Genomic DNA, 20,936 nt, shown 5'->3' on the forward strand with positions numbered 1-20,936 from the left:
TCAAGGTGAAAGAGCCAAGTACCTACTAGAAGTTATACATACATGGTCTAAGTGGACCTTTCACAAGTATGTCAGGAGATAGTAAATGTCACACCCCCAAACCAGAACGGCGGAAACGTTCGGGACCGGAGGACGTCATGCTCAGTATCATAACCATATTGAAGAAAGTAAAACACAACCATCATAGATATAATTTAAAAAAAGTTACATTGTTTCCAAAATACATGTTTCCAATTAAGTTACATATGATGATAAAATGTAGCAAAAGAATCTACGCCTTAGCGTCTTGACTTCAGAAATCTTTCGGTTACCTGTATTACTGATTACCTGAGAATACAAGTTGTTTTGAAAAGAGAGTATCAGCGTAAAGCTGGTGAATGCATAAGCATTTTATGAAAAATGAATGTTGTTTCCTTAAAGTTTATTGCAAGTTTGTTTCCAGAAAATCCAATATTTTCAAAAATGTTTGTTTTAGTCTTAACCGAAACAAGACTTTGTATGTGTAAGTAAATCGTCGTATTTATGTGTGTGTCTTATATTTAAATAAAACTCCTTTGTATAAAGCCTTAGAATTTCCATGAACTGTATGTTTGTTAATATTCCATGTGAGATGTTATAATCATACTAAAGACTGGATGGCCTCGTATGCAACGTTCTTCAGGCGTCGGAAAGTTATGACACTTGTCACCACAGACCTGCCGGTCTAGCTGTTGCAAGCAGCTCAGGTGCGGGTTTGTCGGACCCATTATAGATCTATACACAACTATCACATTCTCCCTCCAGGAGATTCTGATTATAACTAAATGACTTTTCTGTGGTGCTTAGAGTACCCTGAAGGAGAATGTCTGACAAATATTCATTAACAAGTTCACATAGCGTGTAGTGAAATATTCGTTTTGTAAATCGATAGAGTTATTGTTTTCTTTGCTAAATTAAGGGTTCAAAACTATACCTATTATAGTTTATCAAAAGTGTTGTATGATGGTATGAAATCTTACACACCTTGCTCAATATGTTACAAGGTGTGAATAACTCTTAAATATGTATTTGACAGTTTTACCCTTAACTGTCACTGTTTTTGGGTATTTATAGAAAAATCATCATAAGTCGAAAACTGAATCCGCAAACTCTGAGTATTTGGAAAAAGTGTCTACTGTGTTCATAAATTTTCCCATAATTTTTGGTGGTCTCAAACCAGTATGAAAATGTTCATTTTCACAACTGGTCCGATTTTGTTGCTGCAATGATAGGCAGTTTTGTAAAAATCACCATAAATTGTAGACAAATTGTATGGATATGTGCAAGTAATCATTTTAAAGGTATAAACCTGAACTACTTGAATATTATACAGTTTTTGAAAAATATTAAGTTTAAGTTGGGTAAAACAGTTCGTGAACACGTCACAACTTTTCTGTTGTAAGCTGTCAAGTTGAGTTTTGAATATGTTTTGGTGTTTTAACTTGTATTCCCCCCCCGGAAAACTGAAGAAAACTAGAAAATGTAGGGGTATGAACTCACCTTGAGTGATGACTTGAAGAGTTGAAGGTTGAAGTGAAGGAATATCAAGTCAAGAGCACTTGATGAACACGTGAAGACTTGGATGATCCTAAGAACGATTTTTTTGGCGTTAAGATATAAGTCAATGATCCAAGAGTATTATGAAATTATGGAATAACACTTGAGTTTAGATGGAATACTTACCAAATAGTGCAGTAGCAACTCAAGAACACTTGCACAAGGTGGTGGGAAGTGGAGAGAAAGAAGCTTTCTTGAGGTGGTATGAGAAGTGTATGTATGTTTGAAATGAGCAAGTAAATCAAGAAATCCTCAAGGGATTTCTTTATATAGAAGGTTGCTGGAACAACTTGTGAGTTTGAAGTGATGTGTGTCTTGGTTTGTGTGATGTGGATAAGGTGGCAAATGAGAGGATGACACATGGAGGGCAAGTGGGCACACTTGACCCACTTGATAATCTAAGCCATTTTAAATTAATAAATCCTTGAAAAATAATAAAAATAAGAGTCATGGGTTTAAAAATGGTAAAATATGGATTTTGGTGAAAATCCCACGTTAAAATCATGAAAAACGGGCTTAAAACGAAGTCGTGGTCGAAAACGGATGAAAGAGGCGAAGCTGCGAGGCTTCTCGGATGGGGGTCGAAGTTCGGTCCTTGCTGCTGAGCCCGAAGGCGAAATAGGCCGAAGTTCGGGTTCGGTCTGCTGAGCTTCGGTCCGAGAAGGCTTCTGACAAGTTCGGTTCTGACAGGAGGGTTCAGCTCCGAGAGGGTTCGGCCCTAAGAGGTTCGGTCCCTATGAGGGGTTTCGGTTCCTAAGAGGGGTTTCGGTTCCTAAGAGGGGTTTCGGCCCTATTTAGCTGTTTTTCGATATAACTCCCCGTTTCAAGCGATTTTTGGCCAAGTTAAGGGTCGGGATGACTATAAAAAGTTGAGAGAGATTTTGAGAGAGATTTGGGAGAGATTTCACATACTTGGAGAGATTTCACATACTTAGAGAGATTTCACATACTTGGAGAGATTTGGGAGAGATTTCACATACTTGGAGAGATTTCACATACTTAGAGAGATTTGGGAGAGATTTCACATACGTGGAGAGATTTGGGAGAGATTTCACATACTTGGAGAGATTTCACATACTTAGAGAGATTTGGGAGAGATTTCACATACTTGGAGAGATTTAGGAGAGATTTCACATATTTGGAGAGATTTCACATACCTAGAGAGATTTGGGAGAGATTTTACATACTTGGAGAGATTTGGGAGAGATTTCACATACTTGGAGAGATTTGGGAGAGATTTAACCTTAGCCATTATTATCGTATAATCTCGCAATGCAAGGTTCGTGAACCCCGTTATGTTTCGTTTATGATTGTTTTAAGTCCCCGAAAGGGTCCTTAGTCGTGTTTTGATGCGTTTAACTCCCATTTTAGGGTTTTTACATTGTTAACACATAGATTCTTCGAGACACTTGAATTTTTGACATACAAATGCACATTTTTATACATAGAATAACTTTTAACATACAGGCACTAATTAAATTCGACCAGTTTGACTTGTTTGACTTTGACTTGAATTTGACGGTTGTCACATTATCCCCCCGTTAGAAGGAATTTCGTCCCGAATTTTGCATTTTGAGTGGGACTTCAAGGGTCGGGGAATAGATGTGGGTATTTTTGCTTAATTTGGTCCTCACGTTCTCAAGTAAACTCAGGTCCTCGCTTGGCGTTCCACCGGACCTTCACAATGGGGATGCGGCTTTGTTTCGTCGATTTGACCTCTCGGTCCATGATTTCAACAGGTTCCTCTACGAAGTGGAGGTTCGCATTGATCTCAATTTCTTCCAAAGGAATGACAAGGGTCTCATCAGACAAACATTTCTTCAGGTTTGACACATGAAAGGTAGGATGAACGTGCTTGAGTTCCTGTGGTAATCGTAGCTTGTATGCCACCGGGCCAATCCTGGCGAGGATTTCGAATGGCCCGATATGCCTTGGATTTAATTTTCCCCGTTTTCCGAAGCGTATTAAACCCTTCCAAGGTGATAATTTTAGAAGTACTCGATCCCCAACTTGGAACTCCAAAGGTTTTCGTCTCTTATCCGTGTAGCTCTTTTGTCGGTCTTGCGAAGCCTTCATTCGCTCTCGAATTTGGATGATCTTTTCGGTTGTTTCCCTTATGATCTCCGGGCCGGTGAGTGCGATGTTAGGGACTTGCCCTTTTTCTAGTTGCGTATCGCCCACCTCAGCCCAACACATGGGTGATCTGCACTTACGACCATAGAGGGCTTCGAACGAAGCAACTTTGATGCTAGTGTGATAACCATTATTGTAGAAAAACTCAATAAGAGGTAAATGAGTATCCCAAGCTTTACCAAAGTCTATCACACAAGCTCTTAGCATGTCCTCTAACGTATGAATGGTTCTTTCACTCTGCCCGTCTGTTTGTGGGTGGTAGGCTGTACTCATGTCCAACCTAGTTCCCATAGCTTTCTGTAGTGACTGCCAGAATCGTGACGTGAACCTACTATCTCTGTCGGAGATAATGGATATCGGTACTCCGTGAAGGCGCACTATTTCTCTAATGTAGATCCTTGTCAGCTTCTCCATTTTGTCTGTTTCCTTTATTGGTAGGAAGTGTGCAGATTTGGCTAATCAGTCGACGATTACCCAAATGGTGTCAAGTTCACCCGTGGTCTTAGGCAATTTGGTAATGAAATCCATCGTAATCCGCTCCCACTTCCACTCGGGTATCTCTGGTTGTTGAAGTAGTCCCAAGGGCTTTTGATATTCTACCTGAACTTTGGCGCAAGTCAGGCACTTGCCCACAAAGGTAGCTATTTCAGCTTTCATGTTCGGCCACCAATACATCTTCTTGAGGTCTAAGTACATCTTGTCTGAGCCGGGATGCACGGAGTAGCGAGTTTTATGAGCTTCGTTCATGACAACGTCCCTGAATCCACCAAATTTTGGTGTCCAGATCCGGTTTATGAGACAACGAACTCCGTCATCCCTGACTTCAAGATTTTTATCCATTCCTCTCAATGCTTCACCTGTCACGTTCTCTGGCTTCAAGGCTTCTTCCTGAGCTTCCTTGATTTGTGCGGACAGGTGTGAGTGGATGGTCATGGTTAATGCCTTTACTCGGCGGCCCGAGTACTCCTTTCTGCTTAAAGCGTCTGCAACCACATTAGCCTTTCCGGGGTGATAACGAATCTCACATTCGTAATCGTTTAGTAATTCCACCCATCGCCTTTGTCTCATGTTGAGTTCCTTCTGATTGAGGATATGCTGGAGGCTTTTGTGATCTGTGAAGATGGTGCACTTGGTGCCGTAAAGGTAATGTCTCCATATTTTTAGGGCGAAAACTACTGCTCCCAATTCAAGGTCGTGCGTTGTGTAGTTTACATCATGCGTCTTCAGTTATCTTGAGGCGTAGGCAATGACTTTTCCTTGTTGCATCAACACACACCCTAGACCTTGGTTTGATGCATTGCAGTAAACCACAAAGTCTTCGGTTCCATCCGGTAGGGACAAGATCGGAGCACTGCACAGAGTTCGTTTTAGTGCTTGGAACGCAACCTCTTGCTTATCCCCCCAGACGAAAGTCACTCCTTTTTGGGTCAAGGTGGTGAGTGGTTTTGCGATTTTGGAGAAGTTCTGAATGAATCTTCGATAGTAACCGGCAAGTCCCAAAAATTGTCGGATCTCCGTGGGTGTTCTTGGTGCTGCCCAACTTTCAATCGCCTTGATCTTTGAAGGGTCCACATGGATTCCCTCCTTGCTGACTATATGCCCGAGGAAATTCACCTCTCGAATCCAGAACTCACACTTTGAAAACTTTGCGTACAATTTCTCCGCCCTCAGCGTCTCCAGGACTTGACGTAAATGCTTGTCGTGTTCTTCCTTACTTCGGGAGTAGACTAGTATATCATCGATGAAAACAATTACGAACTTGTCTAAGTAAGGTCGACACAATCGATTCATCAGATCCATAAACGCTGCGGGTGCATTTGTTAAGCCGAAAGGCATCACTACAAATTCGTAGTGACCATAGCGCGTTCTGAAAGCTGTCTTGGGAATATCCTCCTCTTGAACGCGTAGTTGATGGTACCCAGATCTAAGGTCAATATTTGAGAAGAAACTCGCTCCTTGTAGCTGGTCAAAGAGGTCATCGATTCGAGGCAAAGGGTATCGGTTTTTGATGGTGAGTTTGTTTAATTTGCGGTAGTCAATGCACATACGGAACGATCCGTCCTTTTTCTTAACGAACAAAACTGGTGCTCCCCAAGGCGAGAAGCTTGGTCTAATGAAGCTTTTGCTTAGTAGTTTGTTCAGTTTACTGGACAGTTCCTGCATCTCGACTGGGGCTAGACGGTATGGCGATTTGGCTACGGGGGTAGCTCCGGGAATTAAGTCGATTCGGAATTCGACTTGTCGAGGAGGGGGCACTCCTGGAAGGTCTTCCGGGAATACATCGGGGAAATTGCAGACCTCCGGAATGTCCTTGATGTCTTTCATTCCTTGATCCTTATGGATGACGTGGGCTAGGAAGTCGTGGTACTCCTTGCGGAGATACTTTTGAGCCTTGACACAGGAGATGATATGAAAGTTTGAGCCAGGTTTGTCGCCATAAACGACGAGAGCTTCGCCACTTGGCAGATTAAGGCGAACGGCCTTTTCGTGACATAGGATTTCAGCATGGTGAGGGCATAACCAATCCATGCCAATGATAACGTCAAAACTTTTTATGGTGACCGGCATCAGGTCAATTTGGAAAGAGTGATTGTTTAAGGTGAGGGTACACCCGGTGTAAATGTCGTTAGTGTTCTTTGTTTTTCCGTTAGCCATTTCTACGGTGAATGTGTCTTTTAGTGTTTGTGGTGTTTGATTAAGCAAGCGTTTAAATTGGTGGCTCACGAAGCTTTTCTCCGCGCCACTATCGAAAAGAATGCATGCGTAGGTATTGTTGAGGAGAAACGTACCGGTAACCACAGTTGGATCTGCGACGGCTTCCTCATGACCTATCGCCAGAACTCTGCCCACTTCGCCGGGGTTGGGGTTTCTTGCCTTCGGGCAGTTACATTTGAGGTGTCCTGCTTCTCCACATCCATAGCAGGTTCGGCTTGCTCCGGTGTTGGCAGCTTGTGCGTTCGGTTGGGCTGGAGTTCTACAGAATCGGGCGTTGTGCCCCTTTTTGTTACAGTTGGTGCAATGCATTTCACGACATGCACCGTTGTGGTGATAGCTGCATTTGTTGCACTTGGGTAGGTTCCTGACATATTGCCTTATCGGAGTTGGGTTGGTAGTGGTTGTGGCAGCGTGCACAGCAACCACTTGTTTGTTTCTTGGCAGGGTCTTGAGCAGGTTGGCCCTTCTTCTTATCCCAGAACTTCATTTTGTTGTTTCCCCCTTTCGCTTGCTTGGAGGTGGTAGACACGGGACCATGGCTGGCTTTGTGGTCGATGAGTTGCTGTACCAGTTCCTTGGCACTGTCGAAGGTAATTGGCTTTGAGGCCAATACGTGTCCTTAGAGTTGGGGAGATAATCCCCATACGTACCTCTCCACCTTCTTGCCTTCAGTAGGAACCATCCCGGGGCACAGCATGGCTAGATCGCTGAATCTTGAGGTGTACGACAGGATGTCAGAGCCTGTCATTTTGAGACCCCAAAATTCTTCTTCCGACTTCTCTATCTCGCCCCTGGGGCAGTACTCTTTCATTAACATGGTTTTCAGATCTTCCCATGTTATCGAGTTAGCCACCGGGAGCGTTAGTGCTTTGACGTGGCCCTTCCACCAGGTGAGGGCCCTTTCAGAGAATGTGCATGCATCAAACTTGACCTTGCTGGCTTCAGGGCAGGCGCATATTTCGAAAATGGTCTCGGTTTTCTCGAACCATTGCAGCAACGCTATGACACCTCCGCTTCCGTTGAAGGTCTTGGGCTTGCCGTTAGTAAAGTCTTTGTAGGTACACTCTCTTGAGCGTCCCTGGCCGTCCCCGTTATTAGAATTCAAGGCACCACTGCCTGCACCTCTTGAATTATTGGGGTTGATTTGGGCTATCACGGCTGCCACTGTGGCCGCCACCGCAGCCTGGAACATGGCTGGGTCGAACTGAGGAGGTGGTGGTGGGGGTGGTGTAGTCTCAGCTGCGTCGCCGCGTCTAGGATTTCTACGAGGTGGCATTTTCTGCCATAATCAAGAATGAAAAGACAATAAGTCTTTGATACAAGTCGAGTGTTAACTAAACATTATTAGTTCTTTATATGTATCATGATTCCGACTTGTAAGAATGTTGCAATAATCCATTCATACCAGAAGTCTATAAACAATGAAATATAGACTTTATGAATTTCGATAGTATTGATTCCCATGAAATGTCTGTAATAGTATCCATACCGGGTCCATCCAACAATCGATTGATGTATAATATTTATATGCAATTAAGATTAAATAAACTTTCGAATCTAATGGGTCTGCCCTGGGCCCACAACCAAACAAGGAACAAGATCCAAGGCGGAACCACCATTTCTAGGTCGACATGATCTTAATTATATATAATTTTGATTTATACACCAAACCATCATAAATAAAATTTAATATGAAAATAGTTCATGTTATGAATCTGATGTAGTAAAGCAATTAGCGTGTCAATTTCATTGATATAACTTAGTATACAATACTTGGGAAAATTTGACCCTACTAGGGGTCTATGCTACATCAATGTACGAAAATTTTTGACCGCCTAACTGATCCGGAAGCGTAAACACTTAAATCGCGAGATCGGACATAGAATACTAGAAAATAATAGTAATATTTATCCGCAAACTAGGTTAAACTGAAGCGAGCAGTGCAAGCACTACTTGAGGCGGTTGAAGTTGTGAGGATCACAATGTGTAGACACTAAATTCCTCATTTCGGCTCTGGATTCCGCCGCTTGGCGCTCTGCTTCAGCCAGACGTCCCTCTAGAGTGGCTCGGTGTTCTCGGAGTTCTTGCACTTCAGCTCGGGTCGCGGCCATTTCCCGTCGAAGAAGCTCGGTGCGGTCTCGAGTTCGATCGTATTCATCGTCCAAACGGCGAATGCGAACGGAGTTGACTTGGCTGGTGGCACCAACTTCCATGAGGTGTCGGGTGTTAACTCTTGTTTGCTCTTCGTGACGTGTGACACGGTGAACTATGACAGGGAGGGCTCAGTCGGCTGACCCTCCTCTGCTGAGATCGTAGAATCCTCGTTGCATGCCATAGGGAGGTCATTGACCTTGCTCTCGGCTCCATCGATGTATAGTTTCGGCCCATTGGGGTGTCGGGCCCTGGAAGTGTTGCAGAGGAATAGGGGCAGGGTGTGGATTGTAAACTTCGGGTTCAGAGTCGGTTCCATCTGAGTCTTCTTCCTCTTCACCGTCTACTGATTCTTCCTCCTCCATGGGTTCTTCATCCTCGATGGGTTACTCTTCGGGGTCCTCCTCTGGGTCTTCCTCGATCCAACCGGCATTCCCTTGGTTGGGGAAATAGGGATCACCCGGCAAATAAAATCCTGCCATTGTACCTGTGCGAAAATAGGGATAAGGAGGAATGTCGCGAGAAACTTTGGGAATAAGAAGTTAGTTATCGTAGTTGTGATTATTACGGATTTTTGTGTTAAAATACTCCCATAGTATTTTTATGTTTGATTCTTGAAATCTTTGGTAAGTTGCAGACTTGTTGTTCACCATGATCCTTTTTCGGCATACATTGGTCCTACCTTGGCAAAATATAGTTGATCAGGCTATATTCATCCAAGATCTGACTACATACCCCGAAGCTGGACCATGGTGTCCAACCTGTCTTAATACTTTTATGTTGTCATCTTTATGATACTGAATTGATGAGTGCGGTTGTATGTGTACTTTTTATAAAAATACAAATTCTTATTTTTAAAAGTACTTTTGAAAAGCTACGTCAGAGAATTTGTCCCGTTGTGTTTATAGTTTGTATATCTTACGCGGTTCGATATACTTAGTTCACTATAAACAAAGCTCTGATACCAATCTATCACACCCCCAAACCAGAACGGCGGAAACGTTCAGGGGCGGAGAACGTCATGCTCAGTATCATAACCATAGTGAAGAAAGTAAAACACAACCATCATAGATATAATTTAAAAAAAGTTACATTGTTTCCAAAATACATGTTCCAAAAATACATGTTTCCAATTAAATTACATATGATGATAAAATGTAGCAAAAGAATCTACGCCTTAGCGTCTTGACTTCAGAAATCTTGCGGTTACCTGTATTACTGATTACCTGAGAATATAAGTTGTTTTGAAAAGAGAGTATCAACATAAAGCTGGTGAATCCATAAGCATTTTATGAAAAATGAATGTTGTTTCCTTAAAGTTTGTTGCAAGTTTGTTTCCAGAAAATCCAATATTTTCAAAAAGGTTTGTTTTAGTCTTAACCGAAACAAGACTTTGTAAGTGTAAGTAAATCGTCGTACTTATGTGTGTGTCTTATATTTAAATAAAACTCCTTTGTATAAAGCCTTAGAATTTCCGTGAACTATATGTTTGTTAATATTCCATGTGAGATGTTATAATCATACTAAAGACTGGATGGCCTTGTATGCAACGTTCTTCAGGCGTCGGAAAGTTATGAAAATTGTCACCACATAACTGCCGGTCTAGCTGTTCCAAGCAGCTCAGGTGCGAGTTTGTCGGACCCAGTATATAGATCTATACACAACTATCACATTCTCCCTCCAGGAGATTCTGATTATAACTAAAGGACTTTTCTGTGGTGCTTAGAGTACCCCGAAGGAGAATGTCTCACAAATATTCATTAACAAGTTCACATAGTGTGTAGTGAAATATTCGTTTTGTAAATCGATAGAGTTATTGTTTTCTTTCCTAAATGAAAGGTTCAAAACTATACCTATTATAGTTTATCAAAAGTGTTGTATGATGGTATGAAACCTTGTTATAAATGTATACGTATTTCAAACAAATGACATTGGAAATACTAAGTGTAAATCTTACACACCTTGCTCAATATGTTACAAGGTGTGAATAACTCTTAAATATGTATTTGACAGTTTTACCCTTAACTGTCACTGTTTTTGGGTATTTATAGAAAAATCATCATAAGTCGAAAACTGAATCCGCAAACTCTGAGTATTTGGAAAAAGTGTCTACTGTGTTCATAAATTTTCCCATAATTTTTGGTGGTCTCAAACCAGTATGAAAATGTTCATTTTCACAACTGGTCCGATTTTGTTGCTGCAATGATAGGCAGTTTTGTAAAAATCACCATAAATTGTAGACAAATTGTATGGATATGTGCAAGTAATCATTTTAAAGGTATAAACCTGAACTACTTGAATATTATACAGTTTTTGAAAAATATTAAGTTTAAGTTGGGTAAAACAGTTCGTGAACACGTCACAACTTTTCTGTTGTAAGCTGTCAAGTTGAGTTTTGAATATGTTTTGGTGTTTTAACTTGTATTCCCCCCTGAAAACTGAAGAAAACTAGAAAATGTAGGGGTATGAACTCACCTTGAGTGATGACTTGAAGAGTGGAAGGTTGAAGTTAAGGAATATCAAGTCAAGAGCACTTGATGAACACGTGAAGACTTGGATGATCCTAAGAACGATTTTTTGGCGTTTAGATATGAGTCAATGATCCAAGAGTGTTATGAAATTATGGAATAACACTTGAGTTTAGATGGAATACTTATCAAATAGTGCAGTAGCAACTCAAGAACACTTGCACAAGGTGGTGGGAAGTGGAGAGAAAGAAGTTTTCTTGAGGTGGTATGAGAAGTGTATGTATGTTTGAAATGAGCAAGTAAATCAAGAAATCCTCTAGGGATCTCTTTATATAGAAGGTTGCTGGAGCAACTTGTGAGTTTGAAGTGATGTGTGCCTTGGTTTGTGTGATGTGAATAAGGTGGCAAATGAGAGGATGACACATGGAGGGCAAGTGGGCACACTTGACCCACTTGATAATCTAAGCCATTTTAAATTAATAAATCCTTGAAAAATAATAAAAATAAGAGTGCTGGGGTTTAAAAATGGTAAAATATGGATTTTGATGAAAATCCCACGTTAAAATCATGAAAAACGGGCTTAAAACGAAGTCGTGGTCGAAAACCGGGTGAAAGAGGCGAAGCTGCGAGGCTTCTCGGATGGGGGTCGAAGTTCGGTCCTTGCTGCTGGGCCCGAAGGCGAAATAAGCCGAAGTTCGGGTTCGGTCTGCTGAGCTTCGGTCCGAGAAGGCTTCTGACAAGTTCGGTTCTGACAGGAGGGTTCGGCTCCGAGAGGGTTCGTCCCTAAGAGGGGTTTCGGTTCCTAAGAGGGGTTTCGGCCCTATTTAGCTGTTTTTCGATATAACTCCCCGTTTCAAGCGGTTTTTGGCCAAGTTAAGGGTCGGGATGACTATAAAAAGTTGAGAGAGATTTTGAGAGAGATTTGGGAGAGATTTCACATACTTGGAGAGATTTGGGAGAGATTTCACATACTTGGAGAGATTTCACATACTTAGAGAGATTTGGGAGAGATTTCACATACTTGGAGAGATTTCACATACTTAGAGAGATTTGGGAGAGATTTCACATACTTGGAGAGATTTGGGAGAGATTTCACATACTTGGAGAGATTTCACATACTTAGAGAGATTTGGGAGTAGGGGTGTAAATGAGCCAAGCTACTCGCGAGCTACTCGACATCGGCTCGTTAAAACCTCGACTCGAAACCGGTTTTAAACGAGCCCGAGCCGAGCTCGAGCTTAATATTAAGCTCATTTATTAAACGAGCTCGAGCTCGAGCCTATGTCACTAAGCTCGATTAGGCTCGTGAGCCTAAACAAGCCTTTATATAATATAATTTATTATGATTTTCATATATTAAAATAAAAACATATTTGAGAAATTATGGATTTCGGGTATTAGTAAACGAGCTTCTTAACGAGCTTGAGTCGAGCTTAAGCTTATTTAGGCACATCAAACGAAAAACGAGCCGAGCCGAGCCCGAGCCCGATCCGAGCTTGTATAATTGTTTACGAGCTTGAGCCGAGCTCGATAAAAGAAAGCTCGAGCTCGAGCCTCGTATAACTTAAACGAGCCCGATCCGAGCCTGGCTAGGCTCGGGCTCGGCTCGGCTCGTTTGCACCCCTATTTGGGAGAGATTTCATATACTTGGAGAGATTTGGGAGAGATTTCACACACTTGGAGAGATTTCACATACTTAGAGAGATCTGGGAGAGATTTCACATACTTGGAGAGATTTCACATACTTGGAGAGATTTGGGAGAGATTTGACCTTAGCCATTATTATCGTATAATCTCGCAATGCAAGGTTCGTGAACCCCGTTATGTTTCTTTTATGATTGTTTTAAGTCCCCGAAAGGGTCCTTAGTCGTGTTTTGATGCGTTTAACTCCCTTTTTAGGGTTTTTACATTGTTAACACGTAGATTCGTCGAGACACTTGAATTTTTGACATACAAATGCACATTTTTATACATAGAATAACTTTTAACATACAAGCACTAATTAAATTCGAACGGTTTGACTTGTTTGAGTTTGACTTGAATTTGACGGTTGTCACAGTAAAAGCTACATTCTTACCTTTGTCGGTGAGCTCAACCGATATGGTTATGTTTACTTGCTAACATATATGCATGAAGCTGATCGAACCATTCAAAGCTTTCCAAAATGAAGTAAAAATTAGCCTGGTAAAACTATAAAAGTCATCCGATCTGATTGATTATGGCTTTGCTATAGTTTCTTGTAGGGATAAGCATGAGACTGAACCGGTACCAATTGGAGAATCCTGAATACTGAAATGGGTGAAAAAACGATATTGAGTACCAAAGTGAACTAACATTAACGGTATCGGTACAGTGAATGGTACCGACTTTCGGTACCAGCACTGATACCGACGATACCAAATCCTTAAATTCGTGATTTTAGAGTACCAGTATCGTCCTGTATGTTTAAATTCCAAATTTTGTTGTCTTTCATGGATTACATATATGCATTCATGGTTTCAAACCAATTATCATATTTTTGATCTGACATGACCTTTTGGTAGTGTAACATCCCGATGCTAAGGTACTTCTAAATTCATCATTTTAATTTTATTATATGACATTTTGGTCCCTACGTCCAAGCGAATGTGCCTTGAAGCCCTAGTGGCATTCTCGTAATTTTGGCAGGAGAAGTACGCCATGTGTATAGGTATGTACGCTGAGCACACTACGGCGCGACCTAGTACGTTGGGCGTACACTTATGTACGCGGGGCGTGCTAAATAAAGATGAAAACCCTAATTTTCAAGGTTTGGGTGGTATTTAAGCATCTTTATGGCCTCATTTCTCCACCTAAACAACCTCTACCCTCTCTTCATGATTAAAACCCTAGAATCATCTTGTGAGGCCATTTCAAGCATTGAAAAGTGTATTTGTGTGATTAGAAGAAGAAGGAATGAGGTAAAGCTCAACTTAGAGAAGTGAAGCATCTTGGATCTGGAATTTTTGCACCATTCTCCATCATTTCAAGGTATAAAGCTCATACCTTGATGACTTGTTTGCTAGATCTCATTTTTGTGTGTTTTATGTTACCTTTTTGGTCCCAAAAGTCTCATCTTGTGCATGGGTTGTTCTTGTCGATTTGAGCTGTCCTTTCAGACACTAGGAGGGGTCCTAAGCCATAAAAATGAGGTCCCATTTGTTAGATTTGCTTCTTGCATCTTGTATTAAGACCTTGTGTTAAGCACTTTTTGGACTTGTAAAGTCATAAAGTTGGAAACTTTATGACTCTAGAGTGTATTTGGACCTTGGATATGAAATATGGGCTTAAGTTCTTAAGCTATTAAGCACTAAATGGAGTTTGGAGGCTGTAAGGGTACGCCCCACATACTCGGTCAACCACCCCGATGGTGGTCAACTGCGAGGCTTCGCATACGCTAAGCGTACCTCCGAAGTACGCCCCGCGTACTCGCACTGGGTCAGCCATGTTGAGTTGACTCAGTTGACTTGACTCGACGAGGTTGACTAAGTTGACTTAGTGGGTTGACCAGCTGACTTTGACTTTGAATTTGACCAAGTTTGACCTTGAGGGTATTTTGGGATTTTGATGGAATTGGTCACTTGGTGGAAATAGGTATCAGTTAGAGAGCTGAGATTTAGAGTCGTACCTCAACAGTTCTGTTCAGTTTGCGATGTGAGTTTTCCTCACTGTACTTTTGGGTCGAAGGGACCAAGGCCGACCCCATTGGATTGTTAGCCTGGTTTATCTCATGATTGTATGATGTAGTGATATGTTAGATCTATATCCTGGTATATAGGATGATGCTATGCCTAGTGATCTGTTAGATATTTATGACTGTCTGTATATGCTAGCTAGGGTTTGATATGGTATATGTTGATATGTGATGGTATGTTGGGTTGAGGCGGTCCTGCTATGTGCTCAAGGCCAAGAGACCCACGACGTCCCGGCTAGACTGCACGTTGGTGGGGCGTAACAGTCAGGCCGAGGGCCTGAAGAACGTTCCAGATAGGCTGAAGGCCCGATGAGGCGTATCGGTCATGCGGAAGGTTCTGTGAACGTACCAGATAGATTGTAGGCTGGTGGGGCGTTCCATTCAGACTGAAGGCTCTGTATGCATGTTGTTTACTGTTATTATTATGATTATGTGTTGTGTTGGTACTTTGGGGGAACTCACTAAGCGTCGGCTTACATTTTTGGGTTATGGTTCAGGTACTTCCGAGGATCGCGGGAAGGCGAAGGCGTGACCGTACATATCCTCATGTTTTGGAGTTATGATTTTGGGAAACTCTGATATGCAACATGTTTTGAAAACTATGTTGTAAACAATTTATGATTTTGGGTTGGTTTTTAAAGTTTAAATTTTTCATGAATTTTATGGATGTTACAGGTAGCTAGGGGGCTCATATCGATCCCCTAGCTCAGCTTCCTTAATAGACACGAGAAATCCATATTCCTCGAGATGTTGAAAGATCCTACAAGATATGTAAATACCATGTGTTCCATGTGAAACATCCCAAAAATACAGTCCAAAAATTTCATTTTAAATCATTAACAAAACCATAATTATCATTTGACATATAAAGATTATAAGTCGTGTATCTCTAAAATATCATAACATCTATCAAATATATCAGAGTATAAACATCCCTGGCTGAACAAATGGTGTGTGCACTGCAATCATCCCGAGCTCCTCTTTTGAAAACCGAAGTACCTGAAACCAAAACTGAAAACTGTAAGCATGAAGCTTAGTGAGTCTCCCCAAACTACCACATACCATACACATAACATGCAACTAGGAGATACGGGCCCCGCCCACTCTCATGGAGATTCGGGCCCCGCCCACACTCCGCTGTCTAGGAGATTCGGGCCCGCCCACACTCCGCTGTTTAGGAGATTCGGGCCCCGCCCACACTCCGCTGTCTACGAGATTCGGGCCCCGCCCATACTCCACTACTAACATGCATACAAGTATCACACAGACAACAAGTATATCTACTCCTATCAAGCAGTCACACATCTATACTCAAATAATACTATGAGATTCAGGCCCCACCCACACTCGGCTACTATGAGATTCGGGCCCCGCTCACACTCGAATAATAATGAGATACAGGCCCCGCCCACACTCACATACATAAACAAACACATACAAGCATCACACAGACAACAAGTATAGCAATCCAACAAACTGAATGATATCTATACTCTGATAATAATGAGATACAGGCCCCGCCCACACTCAGCTACTAACATATAACATATACGGGCCGGTCTTTGTGCCTTAGACCCGTTCCTACTGAAGGAAAACTCACCTCACACTGCTGAAGTCCCGCAGACAAAACCATAGCTGCTGGATGACAGATTCCCGAATCTGTCAACATCAAAAGAACACCCAATTAATAATTGGGTCCCAACACATATCCATAAGTCCATGCTTGGGGTAAAAGACTACTTACCCCTAACTTAGCTTGATTCAAGCCCAAGGCCCAATCCAAAGGCCCAAAAGTCTAATAATGAACCAAAGCCCAACATATGGCCCAATTTTCCAAATTGGGCCCAAACCCCTACATGGTCTTACCTTAAGGCCCAACCATTTATTCTGGTCCAAACACTTGGCAATCCAATGGTCCAATATCTCATAATCATCAAGTTCCAGTTGTGGCCCATCTATGGCCCAATTTTACCAATTAGGCCTAAGCCTGTCCAATGGGCCTTGTCCTAAAGCCCAATCTAAATATTCTAGTCCATATACTTGTTCTTGGATGACCCATCAATAGTCCAAACATCTAGGCCCAACAGAAAAGGCCCAACTCAAACCCAACACAATTAAGGTTTTCACATGAAATGACGATTAGGGTTAAGTGTTTCTTACTTAACCCATTAAGAACTTAATCCATTAAGTACATCACTCTACTAGATAAGTCATACAGTGTGATCGGGTGTAATTCATACTTCAATTCCAATGGCCCATAACGCGGGTCCCGATAGGTCCAAACCAACAAACCCAAAATTAGGGTTTTCCAAACCCTAATTAGGGTTTCTAACCCAATCACGAGCCAGCCAAGTCCAAGATTAAGTTTTTAGGTCCATTAGGGTTCCACTAGGCCGAGCACCACCCACTGCCGCCTCTGGCAGTGATGGTCGGCGGCGACTCACGGCGGCAGGCGGCGGCAGCCACCATTTCTAATGGTGGTGGTGGTGGTGGTTCCTGACCAAAAATTGCATAAACATCTTCACACATAAAATACACACAAACATAGTCACCTCCTACGGTGGCTGGTGGCGGCAAAGGGTGGCAGAAAACAGCAATGTGTGGCAGTCACCACCTCATGGTGGTGGTGGTGGGCTTTCCCTCGTTTTTTCGGCTAGAAAACGGCTCATACAACACACAAACACAACCCAACATGCTCAGATGACGATTCAACATTGAAAAACGCACCTACATACGACCATCCTCGTGGCGGCATAAGGCAGTCGGAAGAGAAAGACGCCATCGCGGCTGCTGCTCGGAGTAGGGATAACGACAGAAGCACAACGACAGAATAGGCGGAGGGAGGAGGAAGGACGATAGCAACCGGGGGGGGGGGGGGGGGAATGCGAAGGTTGCGCCTCCACCGGAAAAACAACAGAAGCGGCCCGGGTTCATGGAGCTCCCGACGTTACCGATAGCCGCATGTTCTGTCCTTGACTTCACCGGCGAGGGAGCGATGCTGGTTCAAGCCACAACAAGGAGGTGGTGGTCGAGCTTGATGGCGGAATAGCGGCGACGTTGGACTCGGCATTGCAGCGGCGACTGAGGGCACATAAGGTGGCGGTTGAATAGTAATATTAGGGTTAGGTTTCATGTCTCCAACATAACGGGAGGGAATAGCTGTCGGGTTCAAGTCTCGTGTCCCTACTAAACTTCTATACACTTTTGTCACAACTAGCCCTTCCTCACCAAATCTTTTTCAACTTTAATCCAACATTTACCCTTTAGCCCCTGATTCCACAAATTCATTTCATTTTAGGTCAAAAACTTACCAAACAGCCCCTCCCCTACAAATTATTTTCAATGGAAGTCCAAAACTTACCTAATAGCCCTTGCCCTCAGAAATCTTTACAAAGTGGCTCAAAAATTTACACTTAACCCCCACAATTCCAACAATTATGACAATTAACTCCCATGGCTAACATCCTAAATTATTATGGATTTAGGGCTCGAATAAAATAATATAAAAATACATTTCTCATCTCGGGGTTCATTTATTTAATTCGTTAATTTAATCTTATTTATTTATTTAATAAACGGGGTGTTACACCATGTTGTGCCTCTGCAACTAAGTGCTCATGCTTATCATATTCGCTAATTCCTACAAATGGTGGTGTTCTTGAATCCAATAATAATCTAAATATTTGTGAAAAATGTAAGAGACGAGCATGACATTTAAGTCAAGTTCATTTGACGCTCATATGATCAGTTAGGAACAAACCGTTTTGTAATCACAATCCTTACAAACATACCGAGGATAACGTTTTGTAATCGCAATCCTTACAAACACACGGAGGATAAGTACGATCATGGGAAGACTTTGTAAAAATTTCATGTGGGAACATAATAATTTTTTTGGTTGTTCGACACTTGGGCAGTGGAGGTATTTTACGAAAAAAAAAACCGATAATAATATCTATATATAACGTTATAGAGATAATTTGAATAAATGTCTACCATCTATCAATATTAGTATTGATTGAATTAATTTGTTGTCAAACCAATTAGAAAAAAGGAAAAATCTTATAAATGTTTATTTTTATTTTTCGGGGGAAGACGTCGATATTACAATGTCCCAATTTTGTGGTTTCCCCTTCATGAGGATAATCATGGCCAATAATGACTAAAAGCACAAAGAATATTTTTGACGTTTGCCACGAAACTAAATCATTTTAATCAGTCCGATTTTTGGATTATACATATTAATTAATTAATTCTAACTTTTTTTTCAGAACAAAGAATCAGGTTTACAATTACACCTCATGGTACAGACCACATATATGTGTTATAGAATACTTGATATGAAATTATAATTATTTTTCATTAAAAACAAGCTTTTACTCGGAGCGGAAGCTCAAAAAGAAAGAAAAAAGTAATAGCTTCCCAAACAATTCGAAGTGGCCTCATCTTTGTGTCTTTTCTCTCCGAGTGCACATTAGACCCCATGAAAACCCCTTTCTTAACAGAATTTAATTTAGTGGAAGATTTTTTGAAAGAATTGACTTCGTGAATATGACATGATATATAAAAAAAATTTTAAAAATGGTTCTGGCTTGCTGTTATTAATTTTTTAGATTTTTATTTGAACCAATATATATATATATATATATATATATATATATATATATATATATATATATATATATATATATATATATATATATATATATATATATATATATATATATAGGTTCTGTTGAGATTTCGAAAAAAATAGAGATCTTGACATTCAACCTCAGCCACATATTTCTCATTTGCTGCTTTAGCGCTCCGGCGTACCAGCACAGCGGAAGAGTTTTAATCATAAATGATAATTCAGCGCCGCTCATTCCTTTTTTCCCCACCACCACCACCACTACCACCACCTCTGCCACCAATCAACCTCACCACTGTCACATACGTCACCTATACCTCCACCACCTCTACTACCACCACTTTCTCTGCCACCAACCAACATAATCATATATGATTACTCAATATGTGAACAAACATATGGGTATAGTCATTTATGAGTAGAGATATATGTATAAACATTTATAATCATATATGATTATACATCTTTGCCATATAATCATTTATGATTAGGCATACTACAGTGTTGTCGGTACATTGGAGCGTTAGAGCGGCAATGAAAAATATGTGGTTGATGTTGAATCTTAAGATATCTATTTATTTAGAATATCAAGTGATCCGTCATATATATATATATATATATATATATATATATATATATATATATATATATATATATATATATATATATATATATATATTCACATTACCAAACAACTTATTCACTTAATAATTATCACAAAATAACACTATCTATACAAGTGTGCACAATAAATGTTCATCAACATATGAACCTAAATGTGTATCTCCCCTCTCTGTCTGTCTGTTTGTCTATCTGTCTCTCTTTCTTTTTTGCTTTCTTTCTTTCTCTCTCTCTCTCTCTCTATATATATATATATATATATATATATATATATATATATATATATATATATATATATATATATATATATATACACACACACACACACACACAAAGGCGATAATCTTCTCTGTTTTGAATAAGTGAACAAACTCTATATCTGATCTACCGAATTCAACTACATTGTAACACCTCAAAATTTTCATTTTTAAATTACCCAAAATATTGTTCAAAAACCAAACCATCATAAAATCACAAGTATCAAATACAAATCATCATTCAAAATATCAAAGTGCCACAAAATGCCGAGTAACAAATCTCACAGCGAGTGTTTACAATCAGACCTTCTTCTTCCCGCGATCCTCAGAAGTACCTGAAACACATTTAATCAACAACTGTAAGCACAAAGCTTAGTGAGTTGCCCAAGATATATCATACAACGCAACACATAAACAGTTGGGGGTTATCAGCAACCCTGGAGACTACACGTAGTATCAGTGGGCAAACAACACGTCCTGTGGGTTATCAGCAACCATGGACACTACACGAAGTGTCAGTGGGCAAACAACACGCCATGTGGGTTATCAGAAACCCTGGAGACTACACGAAGTCTCAGTTACATGTAAACAATGTAACACATAATAACATTAGGACCCAACTGGTCATCACATATACAATTATTCCACCACACAGGTAAAAATGAGTGAGG

The sequence above is a fragment of the Lactuca virosa genome, chromosome 1 (genome assembly GCF_052849685.1).
Source record: "Lactuca virosa cultivar CGN04683 chromosome 1, Lactuca_virosa_CGN04683_v6, whole genome shotgun sequence".
NCBI lineage: Eukaryota > Viridiplantae > Streptophyta > Magnoliopsida > Asterales > Asteraceae > Lactuca > Lactuca virosa.